The sequence below is a fragment of the Callorhinus ursinus genome, unplaced genomic scaffold, assembly GCF_003265705.2.
Source record: "Callorhinus ursinus isolate GAN/ISIS: 27379988/994484 unplaced genomic scaffold, GSC_fseal_2.0 scaffold81, whole genome shotgun sequence".
Taxonomy (NCBI): Eukaryota; Metazoa; Chordata; class Mammalia; order Carnivora; family Otariidae; genus Callorhinus; species Callorhinus ursinus.
The window spans coordinates 902,904-919,844 of NW_027397143.1; positions in this window are offsets into that span (position 1 = coordinate 902,904).

A 16,941-nucleotide genomic window follows, 5' to 3' on the forward strand; every position below is an offset into this window, starting at 1 on the left:
GGCTAATGATGATGAAGAGTTTTTCTTGTGTCTGTTAGCCATTTGTATGTCTTCTTCAGAGAAGTGTCTTTTCATATATTCTGCCCACTTTTTGACTTGATTATTTGTTTTTTGGGTGTTGAATTTAAGAAGTTCTTTATAGATCTTGAGTCCTGATACTAAACTCTGAAAGTCGTTTTCCCCAGGAATGTGCCAGTATCTAATTCTTTGGGAAGTAAAGAACTTTCCAGATATTGAGGGCAGCTGAAGCTGCCAGGCAGATGGATGGATGAGAGAAGCTCATGGGCTGGAGCATATATACATGTTGGGTTTCAGAATACAGCCTGAGAAAGATGCTACAATATGAAGAAATGGGAAAAAAAATAATGAGAGGGAAGCTATAAATAACTGTCGAGAACTGAGAGTCATCAATAGAAGAAATGAGGAGGAAAGGACGTGTCAGATGGTTGTGATGTGGAGAGACCTTGGAGAAGGGGCTGCCACCCCTTTTAAAGATCTTGATGGCTCATCCTGTCAGTCTGCCCAACAAGTCTGCTAAAGGGCAGTAAATCTGTCACTTCCCAATGGAAAGGAGCATTATACAGTTCTGTCAATCTCTTACTAGAGGGTCCCTTCACCCTTATGTGACCTCATCCCCCCTCCTCTACCATAGAAGTTACTACAATGAAAGTTTTGGAACACAAACATTTTGAGACTTCAGTGCATTGGGACAAAGGCCGCTCTACATCTGGTTTACTTGCCTGAACAGAAAATGCAGCTTTTTGGAGTAGAGCACAAAATGCAGCCCACACTAAGAGGGCTTGCTCAGTGTGACTCCTGCTAATGGCTTTCATGAGGATATATAATGTTCACTACAGGACTGATGCTGCCTGGAGCTCAATGAGGATGAAGTGCTGGTTCTCATCCCTTCTGCCATAGCAAGACCTACAGACATGCAGGGACCAAGGGAGGGGTGCAAAGCAGCAGTGAAATAAAACACATTTAATAAATGATGATCAGGGAAGTAGGTATTCATATGGAACAATTATTAATGCATTCTTACTTCGTATCTGAGATAAGTGTCAAATTTAAGTGGATTTCAGTTCTAAATATAAGCCAAAGAATATACAGCTTTTAGGAAATCATGTAGGTCACTGTCTTTATACTCTAAGGGAAATATTTCAAATAAGACACAAAATCTACTGACACTAAAACAAGTGGATGATACTGACTATTAAAATAAGCAAGTTCTATTAATGAAAAGAAATCATAAAGGGGATCAAAGAAGCCCCCAAATGAAAAAGAGTATTTTCCACATGTCTGATGAAGAAATATAAAAAAATAGGCAAAGCTAAAAAACACTTCAAGAAAAAGCTAATCCAAATATCTAATAAACACATGAACAAATATTCAACCCACTGTCAATTAGGAAAATGCATATTAAAACCACAGTGAGATATCTTCTTATAACTAACATATTTACACATATTAAATATTCATAGGATACAAAATATTGGTGAGGAAATAAAACAAATGAAAATTTCATAAAGTACTGATGTGACTATAACTTCCTATAGTAATTGTGGAAAATATTTTGTCATTATTCAAATTAGGAAGCACTCTATGGCCCAAAAATTACAGTCTTAAATATAGAAAATAAATATTTTTTCCCTAAGGCAATGAGAAACATTTATACAAATTTCCATAAGGAAACTTTCTTAACCTCACCACCATTGTCATTTTGGGTCAATTGATTCTTTGTTGTGGGGCCTATTCTGTGGATTGTAGAATGTTTAGTCATATCCTTATCCATTCCCCACTGAAGGCCAGTGGCAACCCTATCCCTTGCCCTTAGTGACCACTAAAACTGATTCCATATTCTGTCAAATGTCCCCTTGAGGGGGGAGGGATTTTGCCCTTTTGAGAATTTCTAGTTTGAAGGAAGAGAATGTGATAAGGAGCATTAATAGACTAATGTGTCCTGAAAAAGTTCTATTTTTTACCTGATTACTATTTATAGGAGTTTGTACTTTTCTTATAGATCTTACACGGATGTTTTCAAACATATTTATCTGTTCACTGTATAATTCACAACACAAAAAAACATACACCAACTCTCATTTTTAAAATAAAATAACATATTTTGACTGATATTCTCAATCTGTCCTTTTTCCCATGGCATAGATCTTGTTCTAATCCCTGGGATAGCTCCACACAACCAGGCCACAGAAAAGTTCCTCAAGATCATTGTCAGCTGTTATCTCCTCTGCTTCCTTCTCCTTCTACACCTGCCACTGAAGGATGGAGTTTAGCTGCTTCTTGGATGCAGATATTTTAAACAAGCTGTTAATGGGGGCGCCTGGGTGTCTCAGTCAGTTAAGTGTCTGCCTTCAGCTCAGGTCATGATCCCAGGGTCCTGGGATGAAGCCCCACATTAGGCTCTTTGCTCAGGGGAGAGCCTGTTTCTTCCTGTCCCTCTGCCTGCCACTCCCCCTGTTTGTTCTCTATGTATCATCTATCATCTATCTATCTATCTATTTATCTATCTATCTATCTATCTATCCTCTATCCCTGTCAAATAAATAAATAAAATATTTTAAAAATAAAAATAAACAAGCTGTTAATGGTAAAATCGTACTTAAAATCTTCTAAAGATACCGCAATTGTAAATACCAACATTTAATTGTACCCTTTCATATATAAATGTAAAATATTCCTGGGTCTAAGTAAGTGGCATTATTTTTTTAAAGTAAGTGTCCACCTAGACTCCAAGGAAGGATGCATCTTGAACATTATACATGTCTAACATGTTCTGAATCCTGCTTCAAGTTACCATCAAATACTGTAGATCTAGGACTTCAAAAGCTTTTGATGGGTGGACACAGTTTTGTTCATAACAGAACTTTTCTCCCCTTTGTTTATTCCCCTTCTTTATAACAGTAGGATTCAATGAGAAGGATACCATATCAGGGTCTTTTCTCATGTTTTATCATGACTGAATACATCTCATTCAATGCTCAGTCCAAACATCACCTACTACAAGATGCATGTCTAAGCCATGTCATTTAAATTAGTGATTTATCTATAAATTTTGCCTATCTGAATTTATATTATCATTGTATTACCTATGAGTTTAATATTTGTCTTCAACTAAAACCTAAGTTCCTGTTATGCTGCCTCTTTTCTGTATTATTCAATGCTGCATATCCAGTGCTTCTAGCTAAACACATAATAGAGACCCTGTTTTCTGGTTGACTGATCAACTTGTGCATTACTTATGGTTGCATAAATATGTAAAAATGTATGTCATAATTAAATAAAAAATAAAAATTTATATGATATACATTAGTATATGATGCCAATAGCCTTTGACAAAAGAGAAAGAAGAAAAAAATGATAACAGACCAAAACAACATGCAAAAGATATTTTAAAAATCATGTAACACAAAATTCTTACAGCTGTCAGTTCTGTGTAGTAAGTATGTAGAACTTCATAAACTTGTCTTTGTCACATTATGTACTATTGTATATTTAAATAAAATTTTAAAAGGATCAATCTCACTGACAAGAACAAAAAAAAAGGATATATAAAGGTTTAGGCTCTCCAGGTCAGGAAGTCTGGCAAGATACCAGAGTAGGAGGATCCTAAGCTCACCAAATTCCATGGACACACTGAGATAACAGACACATCACCTCAACTAACTCAGTAACGACTCAAAGACTGGCAGATCAGATATTCCACAGTTAATTATAGAGAAGCCACACTGAAAATAATAGGAAGTGTGGAGTTATGGCTGGGAACCAAGCCCTCAGCCAGACTAACCATGAATGGGAGAGACCCCACAAGCATAGAGAATTGAGAGGATCAGACCCCACACCGGGGACCCCAGGCATGGACGACCCACGCTGGGAAGATGAGTCATCTTCATACTTGGCTTTGAAAATCAGTGGAACTTAACTTTGTGGGTTTTTACAATCAGCAGAGCTTAATTCTGGGTACTTTAAAAATCACTAGGTTTAGTTCTGGGTGAGCTGGAAGGCAATAGGAAACTGAGTCTCTGCCCTTAAGGAGATAGTATAACAAATAACCTCACCAAAATATAGCATAGAAGCAGTAGTTGGATAAGCCTGGGGTATCCATAAAGGAGATTTATTTACTAATCTCTGAATGTGTGCTAGAGGTGCAGGGATTTTTAGATTTCTCCAAGAACAAAAGACTGGACAGGCTCCTTTTCTCTTTTCTTTCCCTCTTCCCCCAGCTTAAATAGCCAGATACTTGTGGGGACCAGCATGAACACTCTCCACGTATCTTGCTAACAACACATGCCCCACCCCCTTGATCTTCTGTGGATGGACCCCTATCCAACCTGCCCTACTCAATAGGCCTCCCTGCAAAGCAACTCCTGCACTGACACACCATGCAAGCAACACAGGCAGGGACTGTGCCACTCCAAAGTGACTCCTGAACTTGAGAGAAAGAAAATAACCCCCCACACCAGTGTGCTTGCAGGGCAGAGTCAAAACTTATATGTTGCAGGGCAGAGAATGCCCAGCCAATCAGCCAACTGGAGCCCCAGAGACAGATGAGGGGCAGGCATATAGTCAGGCTGCTGGTTCTGCTCAACAACAAAACCTCTCAGAGGGCAGCCTTGGGAGAAGCCCTAAATTTCAGTGTGACTGCTGGTTCAACAGACAGACTAAGGTAAACATCTGTCTGCCGGCAGGCCCAGCCCAACAATGAACATTTCCCAGGGAGGGAGAGCACAGGGAGAGAGGCCTGCAAGCCAGTGTTACTGCAGAGCTGGCAGATAGATTGAGGACATTCATCCTATCTGACTGCTGACACCACCCTACTACAAGCCTGCAGCAGCCCCAGACTGTCTCCTTAATACAACAGGGATCAAACCTGGCCTGGTGCACCATATGAGACAAAGTGGGCTATTGCAGCAATGGACTGAAAACACAGGCAGCCCAGATGCAACAGTAGGGTGCACAAAACACATAAGATACACCCCTGAAACACCTGACTCTGATACTCTAAAGGGCACCAAGAGACCTCTTCATCACAAGGCCACAACTTGCAAGATCATGAGACATACCTGACTTTCCAATATGTACAAATAAACACAAAGTTAGACAAAATGGAGAGACAGAGTAACAGGTCCCAGATGCAAGAACAGGACAAAAACACATCAAACGAGCTATGTAAAACAGAGATAAACAATATGCTTGATAAGGAATCAAAAATGATAATCATAAAGATATCATTAGACTACAGAAAAGAGTGGAGGATCTCAGTGAGACATTCAGAAAGACATCTCTCTCTCTCATATATATATATATATATATATATATATCTCCAATTAGAAATGAAACTCAAGAACTGAGTTAACAACAACAACAAAGTATACCAGAAGGAATTGATAGCAGTTTAGAGACGTTTCGAGGAGAGAGAAGAATGGTCAACAACCTGGAAGACATGGTAATGAAAAGCAACCAAGCTGAACAGCAGGAAGAACAAAAGGATAACAAAAATGAGAACAAGTTAAGGGAAGTCAGTGACATCTTCAAGTGTAATAATATCCACATCATAGGGATCCCAGAGGGAGAAGAGAGAGAGAGAAGCAGAGAGAAAGAATGTATTTGAAGAAATAGTAGCTGAAAATTTTCCAATCTGAAGAAGGAAGCAGACACCTGGATACAGGAGGCACAGAGACACCCAAAAAATAATTAACCCAAGGATGTCCACACTAAGAGACATAGTAATTAAAGTGGCAAAAAAGTAGTGATAAGAGAGAATTATAAAAGGAGCATGATCAAAGAAAATAGTTACATAAAAAAAAACCCTTGATCCTAGAATCCCGGGATTGAGTCCCACATCGGGCTCCCTGCTCAGCAGAGAGTCTGCATCTCCCTCTGACCTCCTTCCCTCTCATGCTCTCTCTCTACCATTCTCTCTCTCTCTCAATAAATAAATAAAAAATCTTTCAAAAAAAACAAGAAACCTCTTAAGTTTATCAGCTATTTATTTTTTGACAGAAGCTTTGCAAGCCATAAGGAAATGGCATGACAAGTTCAAAGTACTGAAAGGGAAAACAAACAAAAACCCTGCATCCAAGAATACTTGATCCAGCAATGTTATCATTCAGTATAGAAGGAGAGATAAAGAGTTTCCCAAACAAAAGTTAAAAGAGTTTATCACCAGTAAGCCATCCTTATAAGAAACATTAGTAGGAATTCTTTGAGTGGAAGTAAAGGCTGTAATCAGGAGTAAGAAAAAAATAGGAAAGAACAAAATTTCACTGGTAAGTGCAAACATAATATAAAAGCATTAAAATCAATTATATTTATAAAAATTGGTGAAAAGATGGGACACCTGGGTGGATCAGTCAGCCAAACATCTGCCTTTGGCTCAGGTCATGATCCTGGGGTCCTGGGATTGAAGCCTGCATCAGGCTCCCTGCTTTGTGGAGAGTCTCCTTCTCCCTCTCTGCCCCTCCAGGAGTAAAAATTTAGTGCTTTTAGAATAATTTCAATTTTTAAAAAAGATTGTATTTATTTATTTGAGAGAGAGAGCATGAGTGGGAGAGGTGCAAAAGGAGAGAAGCAAAGGGAGAGGGGCAGAGGGAGAGGGAGAAACAGACTCCCCACTGAACAGGGAGCTGACACTGGGCCTGCTCCCAGGAGCCCGGGGTCACAACCTGAGGCAAAAGCAAATGCCTAACTGAATGAGCCACCCACTTGACCTTGAATAGTTTCAAATCTAAGTGACCTTCAACTTAATATCAACTGTTGTATGCATAACAATTTATATATGAGCTGAATGGTAATCACAAATCAAAATCCTGTATCAATGCACACACAAAAACAAAGGGAATCCAATCACATTATTATAGAAGCCATTACAGCATAAGGGAATAGAACAAGAAAAGAACATAGAAGAACTACAAAAATAATCATAAAACAACTGACAAAATGGCAATAAGTACATAGCTATCAATAATTAGTTTAAATGGAAATGGATTAAGTCCTGCAGTTAAGAGACATAGGAGAAAAAATAAGACCCATTTATGTGCTATCTAAAAAAAGCTCATTTCAGGCCTATAGACACATGGAGATTGAACATGAAGGAATGAAAAACAGGTACCATGCAAATGGAAGCAAAAAGAAAGCTAGGTAATGCTACATATATCAGACAAAATGGACCTTAAAACAAAGAGTAACAAGAGACAAATAAGAACATTACATAGTAATAAAGGGAACATTCCAACAAGAGGACACAATAATTGTAAAGTTTTATGCACTCGACATTGGAGTAACTAAATACATAACAACTATTAACAGACATAAAGGAAGAAATTGACAGTAATACAATAATAATAAGTGACTTTAACATCCACTTACATCAATGGATAGATTATCCAAAAAGAAAAGCAGCAAAGAAACAGTGTCTTTGATGACACATTGATGACACATGTGAACATTTAGGGTTCAGATGACCCTAGAAGCTGTATTCAGAACATTTCATCCAGAAGCAGCAGAATATACATTCTTTTCAAATGCATGTGTAATATTCTTGAAAATAGATCATATTTGAAACCACAAACAAGTCTCAACCAATTATAAAAGACTGGAATGACACCATGCATCTTTTCCAATCACAACAATATGAAACGGGAAACCAACTTAAAGAAAATCAGGAAAGAACACACACATGCAGGCTAAGTAACATGCTATCAAATAATGAATGGGGCAGCCAATAAATAAAAGGAGAGATAAAAATAAATTACAGGAGAAAAATTAAATGAAAATACAACTGTTTAAAATCTTTGAAAGCAAGCAGAGCAAGATGGCAGAGGAGTAGGAGACTTGGATTTTGTCTGGTCTCAGGAATTCAGCTGGATAGGGATCAAACCATTCTGAACACCTATGAACTCAAACAGGAGATCAAAGAAAGGAACAGCAACAACTCTCTGAACAGAAAAGCGACCACTTTCTGGAAGGTAGGACATGCGGAGAAGTGAATCCCAGACGATATTCTGGAGGATAGACGGCGGGGGAGGGGGCCTCTGGCGGCCACTTCTGGCAAATGATAGAGCAGCAGAGCACAAAATGGGAACTTTTAGAAGTTAATTCTGCTGAGAGACATCGCTCCAGTGGCTAAGCGGGGGATGGAACCCTTGTGGGACAGTGTGGTCTCAGGACCCTTGGGGTCACAGAAAGACCGGGGGTGCCTGAGTGTGGCAGAGCTCCCAGGTATCAGAGCGGGGAAGCTGGCTGCAGAGACAGAGCAGAGGAGTGGGCACTCAGCTCGGGGTTGCCATAAACCCTGATCCACAGCACATTTGGGCCCCTGCACTTCCAGCAGGGACCCAACAAGCGGCAGATCCGGGGAGACCCCCCTTCCTCCCTTGGGAGGAGCAGCACGGGAGCATACCACAGGGATCTGCTGGGTTTGGAGACTCCACATGGGGTTGTGTGCCAGAGATAGAAATGCTTGGTCACAGGCCGGGTGAGCATGGAGTGTGGCAGAGACCGGGGAGACAAGAGTCATTGACTGCTTTTCTCTGGAGCTGCACTGAGGAGTGGGGCCCCAAGTTCTTGGGTCCTCTGGGGTGGAGATTGGGAGGCTGCCATTTCATTCTTATCCTCCAACTCCAAGCCGACTGGAAAGCTTGCAGGGAACAAAATCTCCCGAGAGCAAACCAGAACAAATGACTTAACCCAGACTGGCAAGGGCAGGGCAATTCCACCTCTGGCAAAGACATTTGGGAACAACGGCAACAGGCCCCTCCCCCAGAAGATCAGCTAGAATGGCCAGCCAAGACCAAGTTTACCGCTCAATGAGAACGGCAGAACTCCAGTGCTAGGGGAATACTGCCCTTAGAATGCATAGCTCTTTTACCATGATTCTTTAGTCTTTCAAAGTTAATTTTTTTACTGTCTTTTCTTTTTGAATTTTTCTTTTTCCCTTTTTCAACCAACATCTTATCAATCCCTTTTTTAAAAAACATTTTTATTTTTCATTTATAGAGTCATATTCTATCCCTTCATAGTAGTTACCCTTATTTTTGGCATATATATATAAGTTGTTCTCTCTTTAGAATTTTGAGATACAGTTTCTTCTAACAGACCAAAATATACCCTAAATCTCTAGAGTATGGCATTGTTCTAGTCTCCTGCGTGATCACATTATCTCCCTTTTTTTTCTAGTCCTCTTCTTTCTTTTTTCAAACAACTGCTTATCATATCAATTCCTTTTATAAAATCTTTTTATAATTTTCATCTTTACAGTCATATTCCAACCCTTCATCGTATTAACCCTTATTTTTGTATATATATAAGTTTTTCTTTCTTTAAAATTTTGGGAGGCACTTTCTTCTAAGCCCAAAATACACCCAGAATCTAATGTGTGGCACTGATCTATGCACCAGCCTGATCATATTATATCATATTCTGTGTTTTTATTTTTGTTTTGTTCTGTTTTTGTTTTTACCTTTTTTTTTCTTTTTCTTTATTCTTTCTTTCCCTTTCTTTTCCCCCAGTTTCAGGTCTTTTCTGATTTGTTTAGAGTATATTTTCTTTGATGTTGTTACCCTGTTAGCATTTTGTTCTCTCATTCATCTATTTTCCTCTGGACAAAAGAAAAGACGGAAAAAATCACCTATGAAAAAGAGGCAGTACCCACTGCCAGGGACCTACTCAATACAGACATTAGTACGGTGTCAGAACTAGAGTTCAGAATAATGATTTTAAAGATAAGACCTGGGCTTGAAAAAAAGGTGGAAGTTATTAGAGAAAGCTTTCTGGAGAAATTAAAGAACTAAAATCTAACCAAGTCGAAATCAAAAAGGCTATTAATGAGGTGCAATAAAAAATGGGGGCTCTAACTGCTAGGATAAATGAAGCAGAAGAATTAGAAATTTAGAACACTAAATGATGGAAAATAAAGAAGCTGAGAAAAAGAGAGATAAACAACTACTGGATCATGTGGGCAGAATACAAGAAATAAGCGATACCATAAGATGAAACATTAGAATAATAGAGATCCCAGAAGAAGAGGAAAGAGAGAGAGGGGCAGAAGGTATATTGGAGCAAACTATAGCAGAGAACGTCCCTAATTTGGGAAGGAAACAGGCATCAAAATCCAAGAGACACAGAGAACCCCACAAAAAATCAATAAAAATAGGTCAACAACTTGACATCTAATAGCAAAACTTACGAGTCTCAGAGACAAAGAAAAAATCCTGAAAGCAGCTCAGGAGAAGAGATATGTAACCTACAATGGTAAAAACATTAGATGGCAACAGACCTATCCACAGAAACCTGGCAGGCCAGGAAGGACTGGCATGATATATGCAGGGCACTAAATAAGAAAAATATGCAGTGAAGAATACTCTAGCCAGCTAGGCTGCCACTGAAAATAGAAGGAGAGATTAAAAGCTTCCAGGACAAACAAAAACTAAAGGAATTTGCAAACACAAAACCAGTCCTATAAGAAATATTGAAAGGGGTCCTCTAAGCAAAGAGAGAGCCTAAAAGCAACATAGACCAGAGAGGAACACAGACAATATACAGTAACAGTCACCTTATAGGCAATAAAATGGCACTAAACACATATCTTTCAATAGTTACCCTGTGTATATATGGGCTAAATGCCCAAATCAAAAGACACAAATTATCAGATTATATTAAAAAACAAGACCCATCAATATGCTGTCTGCAAGAGCCTCATTTTAGACCCAAAGTCACCCCCAGGTTGAAAGTGAAGGGGTGGAAAACCATTGACCATGCTAATGGACACCAAAAGAAAGCTGGGGTGGCAATCCTTATATCAGACAAATTAGATTTTAAACCAAAGACTGTAATAAGAGATGAGGAAGGACACTATATCTTATTTAAAGGGTCTATTCAACAAGAAGATTTAACAATTGTAAATATCTATGCCGCTTACATGGGAGCAGACAAGTAGACAAGGCAATTAATAACAAAAGCAAAGAAACACATCAACAACAATACAATAATAGTGGGGGAATTTAACACCCCCCTCACTGAAAAGGACAGATCATCTAAGCAAAAAAAACAACAAGGAAATAAAGACTTTAAATGACACACTGGACCAAATGGACTTCACAGATCTATTCAGAACATTCCATCCCAAAACAACAGAATACATATTCTTCTCTAGTGACCATGGAACATTCTCCAGAATTGATCACATCCTAGGTCACAAATCAGGTCTCAACTGGTCCCAAAAGATTGGGACCATTCCTTGCATATTTTCAGACCACAATGCTTTGAAACTAGAACTCAATCACAAGATGAAAGTCAGAAAGAACTAAAATACATGGAGGCTAAAGAGCATCCTACTAAAGAATGAATGGGTCAACCAGGAAATTAAAGAATTAAAAAAACATGGAAACCAATGAAAATGAAAACACAACTGTTCAAAATCTTTGGGATACAGCAAAGGCAGTCCTAAGAAGAAAATATATAGCAACACAAGCCTTTCTCAAGAAACAAGAAAGGTCTCAAATACACAACCTAATCCTACACATAAAGGAGCTGGAGAGAGAATAGCAAATAAAGCCTAAACCCAGCAGGAGAAGAGAAATAATAAAAATCAGAGCAGAAATCAATGAAATAGAAACCAAAAGAAAAGTAGAACAGATCGATGAAACAAGGAGCTGGTTCTTTGAAAGAATTAACAAGATTGATAAACCCCTGGCCAGACTGATCAAAAAGAAAAGAGAAATGACCCAAATCAACAAAATCATGAATGAAAGAGGAGAGATCACAACGCAGCACCAAGGAAATACAAACACTTATAAGAACATGTTATGAGCAAATATATGCCAGCAAATTAGATAATCTGGAAGAAATGGATGCATTCCTAGAGATGTATCCACTACCAAAACTGAACCTGGAAGAAACACAAAATCTGAACAGATCCTAACCACTAAGGAAATTGAAGCAGTCATCAATAATTTCCCAACAAACAAAAGCCCAGGGCCAGATGGCTTCCTAGGGGAATTCTACCGAACATTTAAAGAAGAATTAATAACTACTCTTCTGAAACTGTTCCAAGAAATAGAAATGGAGGGAATACTTCCAAACTCGTTTTAGGAGGCCACCATTACCTTGATCCCCAAACCACACAAAGACCCAATCAAAAAGGAGAATTACAGACCAATATCCTTGATGAACACTGATGAAAAATTCTCACAAAATACTAGCCAATAGGATCCAACAGTACATTAAAAGGAGTATTCACCATGACTAAGTGGGCTTTTTCCCTGGGCTGCCAGGTTGGTTCAACATCCACAAATCAATCAGTGTGATACCATACATTAATAAAAGAAAGAACAAGAACCATATGATCCTCTCAATAGATGCAGAAAAAGCATTGACAAAGTACAGCATCCTTTCTTGATCAAAACTCTTCGGAGTACAGGGATAGAGGGTCCATTCCTCAATATCATAAGAGCCATCTATGAAAAATCCACAGAGTATATCATTCTCAATGGGGAAAAACTGAGAGCTTTACCCCTAAGGTCAGGAACACGGCAGGGATGTCCACTATCACCACTGCTATTCAACATAGAACTAGAAGTCCTAGCCACAGCAATCAGAGAGAAAAAAAATAAAAGGCATCCGAATCAGCAAAGAAGAAGTCAAACTCTCACTGTTTGCAGATGATATACTTTATGTGGAAAACCCAAAAGACCCCACCCGAAAACTGCTAGAACTCATACAGGAATTCAGTCAAGTGGCAGGATGTAAAATCAATGCACAGAAATCAGTGGCATTCCTATACACCAACAGCAAGACAGAACAAAGAAATTAAGGATTTGATCCCATTTACAATTGCACCCAAAACCATAAGATACCTAGGAATAAATCCAACCAAAGAAGTAAAGAATCTGTACACAGAAAACTATAAAATACTCATGAAATAAATTGAGGAATCACAAAGAGATGTAAAAGCGTTCCATGCCCATGGATTGGAAAAACAAATATTGTGAAGATGTCAATGCTACCTAGAGCAATCTACACTTTTAATGCAATCCCCATCACAATACCATCAACTTTTTTCAAATAAATGGAACAAATAATCCTAAAATTTGTATGGAACCAGAAAATACCTCGAATAGCCGGAAGAATGTTGAAAAAGAAAAGCAAAGCTGGTGGCATCACAATTCTGGACTTCCAGCTCTATTACAAAGCTGTCATCATCAAGACAGTATGGTACTGGCACAAAAACAGACACATAGATCAATGGAACAGAATAGAGAGTCCAGAAATGGACCCTCAACTCTATGGTCAACTCACCTTCTTCAAAGGAGGAAAGAATGTCCAATGGAAAAAAGACAGTCTCTTTAACAAATGGTGTTGGGAAAATTGGACAGTCACATGCAGTAGAATGAAATTGGACCATTTCCTTACACCACACACAAACATAGACTCAAAATTGTTGAAAGACCTCAATTTGAGACAGTAGTCCATCAACATCCTAAAGAGAACACAGGCAGCAACCTCTTTGACCTCATCCGCAGCAACTTCTTGCTAGAAATATCTCCAAAGGCAAGGGAAGCAATGGCAAAAATGAACTCTTGGGACCTCAACAAGATAAAAAGTTTTGCACAGTAAAAAAGTCAGGAAAACCAAAAGACAACCAACAGAATGGGAGAAGATATTTGCAAATGACATATCAGATAGAGGGCTAGTATCCAAAATCTAGAACTTCTTAAACTCAACACCCAAAGGACAAATGATCCAATCAAGAAATGGGCAGAAGACATGAACATTTTTTCCAAAGAAGACATCCAAATGGCCAACAGATACAGGAAAAAGTGTTCAACATCGCTTGGAATCGGGGAAATCCAAATAAAAACCTCAATGAGATATCACCTCACACCAGTCAGAATGGCCAAAATTAACAAGTCAGGAAATGACAGATGTTGACAGGGACACAGAGAAAGGGGAACCCTCCTACTCTGTTGGTGGGAATGCTAGCTGGTGCAGCCACTCTGGAAAACAGTATGGATGTTCTTCAAAAAGTTGAAAATAGAGCTACCATACTATCCAGCAATTGCACTACTGTGCACCACTGGTTATTTACCCCAAAGATACAAATGTAGGAATCGGAAGGGGTATGTGCACCCTGATGTTTATAGCAGCAATGTCCACCATAGCCAAACTGTGGAAAGAGCCAAGATGTCCATCGACAGATGAATGGATAAAGAAGTTGTGGTATCTATATATACAATGGAATATTATGCAGCCATCAAAAGGAATGAAATCTTGCCATTGGAATGACGTGGATAGAACTGGAGAGTGTTATGCTGAGCGAAATAAGTCTATCTGTGAAAGACATGAATCATATGACCTCAATGATATGAGGAATTCTTAATCTCAGGAAACAAACTGAGGGTTGTTGGAGTGTGGGTGGGGTGGGAAGGATGGGATGGTTGGGTGATAGACATTGGGGACGGTATGTGCTATGGTGAGCACTGTGAATTGTGTGACTGTTGAATCACAGATCTGTACCTCCAAAACAAATAATACATTATATGTTAAAAAAAAAAACAAAGAAGATAGCAGGAGGGGAAGAATGAAGGGGGAAACGAGGGGGAGTGGTAATGAACCATGAGAGTCGATGGACTCTGAAATACAGACTGAGGGTTCTAGAGGGGAGGGGGTTGGGGGGATGGGTTAGCCTGTGATGGGTATTAAAGAGGGCATGTTCTGCCTGGAGCACTGGGTGTTATGCACAAACAATGAATCATGGAACACTACATCAAAACCTAATGGTGTAATGTATGGTGTTTAACATAACATATTAATAAAAATGGAATTTCAAAAAAAAACTCTTATGAAAATTTGAATTTTATATTTATTTACTCTTAATGTTTCCAGCAAAGACGAAGTGGATCTGTAATATCACACCAGTAAAAATATATTTTCAAACATTAAAATGGTAAAGCCTTAACAGAAAAATACAAAATCTTTGAAAGCAAAAGCTGTTGTAAGAGGGAAGATAATAGCAATATAGTATTACCTTAGGGACCAAGAAAAACCTCAAGTAAACAATAACTTTACAATTAAAGGAGCTAGAAAAGGAAGGACAAATATCCAAACCAGCCCAAAAAGGAAATAATAAAGATTAGAGTAGAAAGAATATGCAATCGAAAATAAAATAGAATTAAATTAAACAAAACAAAACAAAACAGAATAAAATACACAGATCAATGAAGCCTGAACTGGCTATCTTAAAAGATAAACAAAATTGATACACCTGTATTCATATTTATTGAGAGAGAAAGAGAAAAGAGACAGAGGACTCAAATAAATCAAAACAGAAAGAAAGGAAGAGCAATAACAACCACCACAGAAATTCAAAAGTTTATGAGAATACCATAAAAAGGTATATGCCAAAAAATTGGGATAACTCAGAAGAAATGTAATATACCTAGAAGCATACAAGCTTCCAAAACTGAATTAGAAAGAAATAGAACATTTGAATACACTGATTAGTATCAATGAATCAATTGAATTGAATCAATTGATTATTGAATCAATAATAAAAAAATACACAATAAACAAATGTCAAGGACCAAATGGCTTCACAGGTGCATTTTACCAAAAATTTCAAGAAGGGATAGTAGTATTCTTCTCAAAGTATTCCAAAAAAAAAGATGGGGAAGAAAAGTTTCCAAACTCATTCTACAGGGCCAGCATTATCCTGACTTCAAAACCAGATAAAAAACCCTACAGAAAAAGAAAAGTATGGGCCAATATCTCTGATGAACATAGATGTAAACATCTTCAGGTATTACCAAAACCGAATCTAACAATATGTTTTAAAAATTGTTCACTATGATCAACAGATTTATTCTGAATATGAAAGGGTCGTTCAATATTTGCAAATCAATCAATATGATACACCAGAGTAACAAACAAAAAAAAGGAATGAAAATATAGGATTACCTCAACAGATAGAGGGAATTCTTTTTTTAAGTTGTCTCCAACCCTGCATGGAGCCCAACACAGATATCCAACTCATAACCCTGCGATCAAGACCTTAACTGAGATCAGGAGTGGGACATTTAACTGACTGAGCCACCCAGGTGTCACAGAAAAAGCTTTTAACAATGTACAACATCAATTCATGATAAAAACTCAAAGTAGGTTTAGAAGATACATACTTCTGTTATGCACAAACAATGAATCATGGACACTACATCAAAAAGTAATGATGTAATGTATGGTGATTAACATAACAATAAAAAATTATTAAAAAAAAGAAGATACATACTTCAACATAGTAAAGGATATATGTGAAAACCCAAGAGCTAACATGAACACAATGGTGAAAAATGTAGAGCTTTTACTCTAAGAAAAGCAACAAAGCAAGGATGTCATTCTCACCAATTTTTTCAGTATAATACTGGAACTCCAGCCACAGCAGTCAGACAAGATAGAGAAATAAAAGGCATCCAAATTCAGAAGAAGGAAAACAGTCACTATTGGCAGATGACATGATGCTACATATAGAAAGACCTTAAGACTTAACCAAAAAAACTACTGGAACTGATAAATAAATTTAGTAAATTCCCTGGATACCAAATTAATAGACAAATCTGTTGCATTTCTATGCACTAATAATTAGCAGAAAGATAATTTAAGAAATTTGTATTTGTCCATGCATCAAGAATTTACCTAAAAATAAACTGAACCAAGGAGATGAAATTGTACTCTGGAAACTGTAAAATATTGATTACAAAAACTGATGATATAAACAAATGGAAAGATATTCCATGCTTTGAGAGAATCCATATTGTTAAAATGTCCATACTACCTAAAACAATCTACAGATTTATTTCAATCCCTTTAAAAATACCAGAAGAAGAAGAAGAAGAAGAAGAAGAAGAAGAAGAAGAAGAAGAAGAAGAAGAAGAA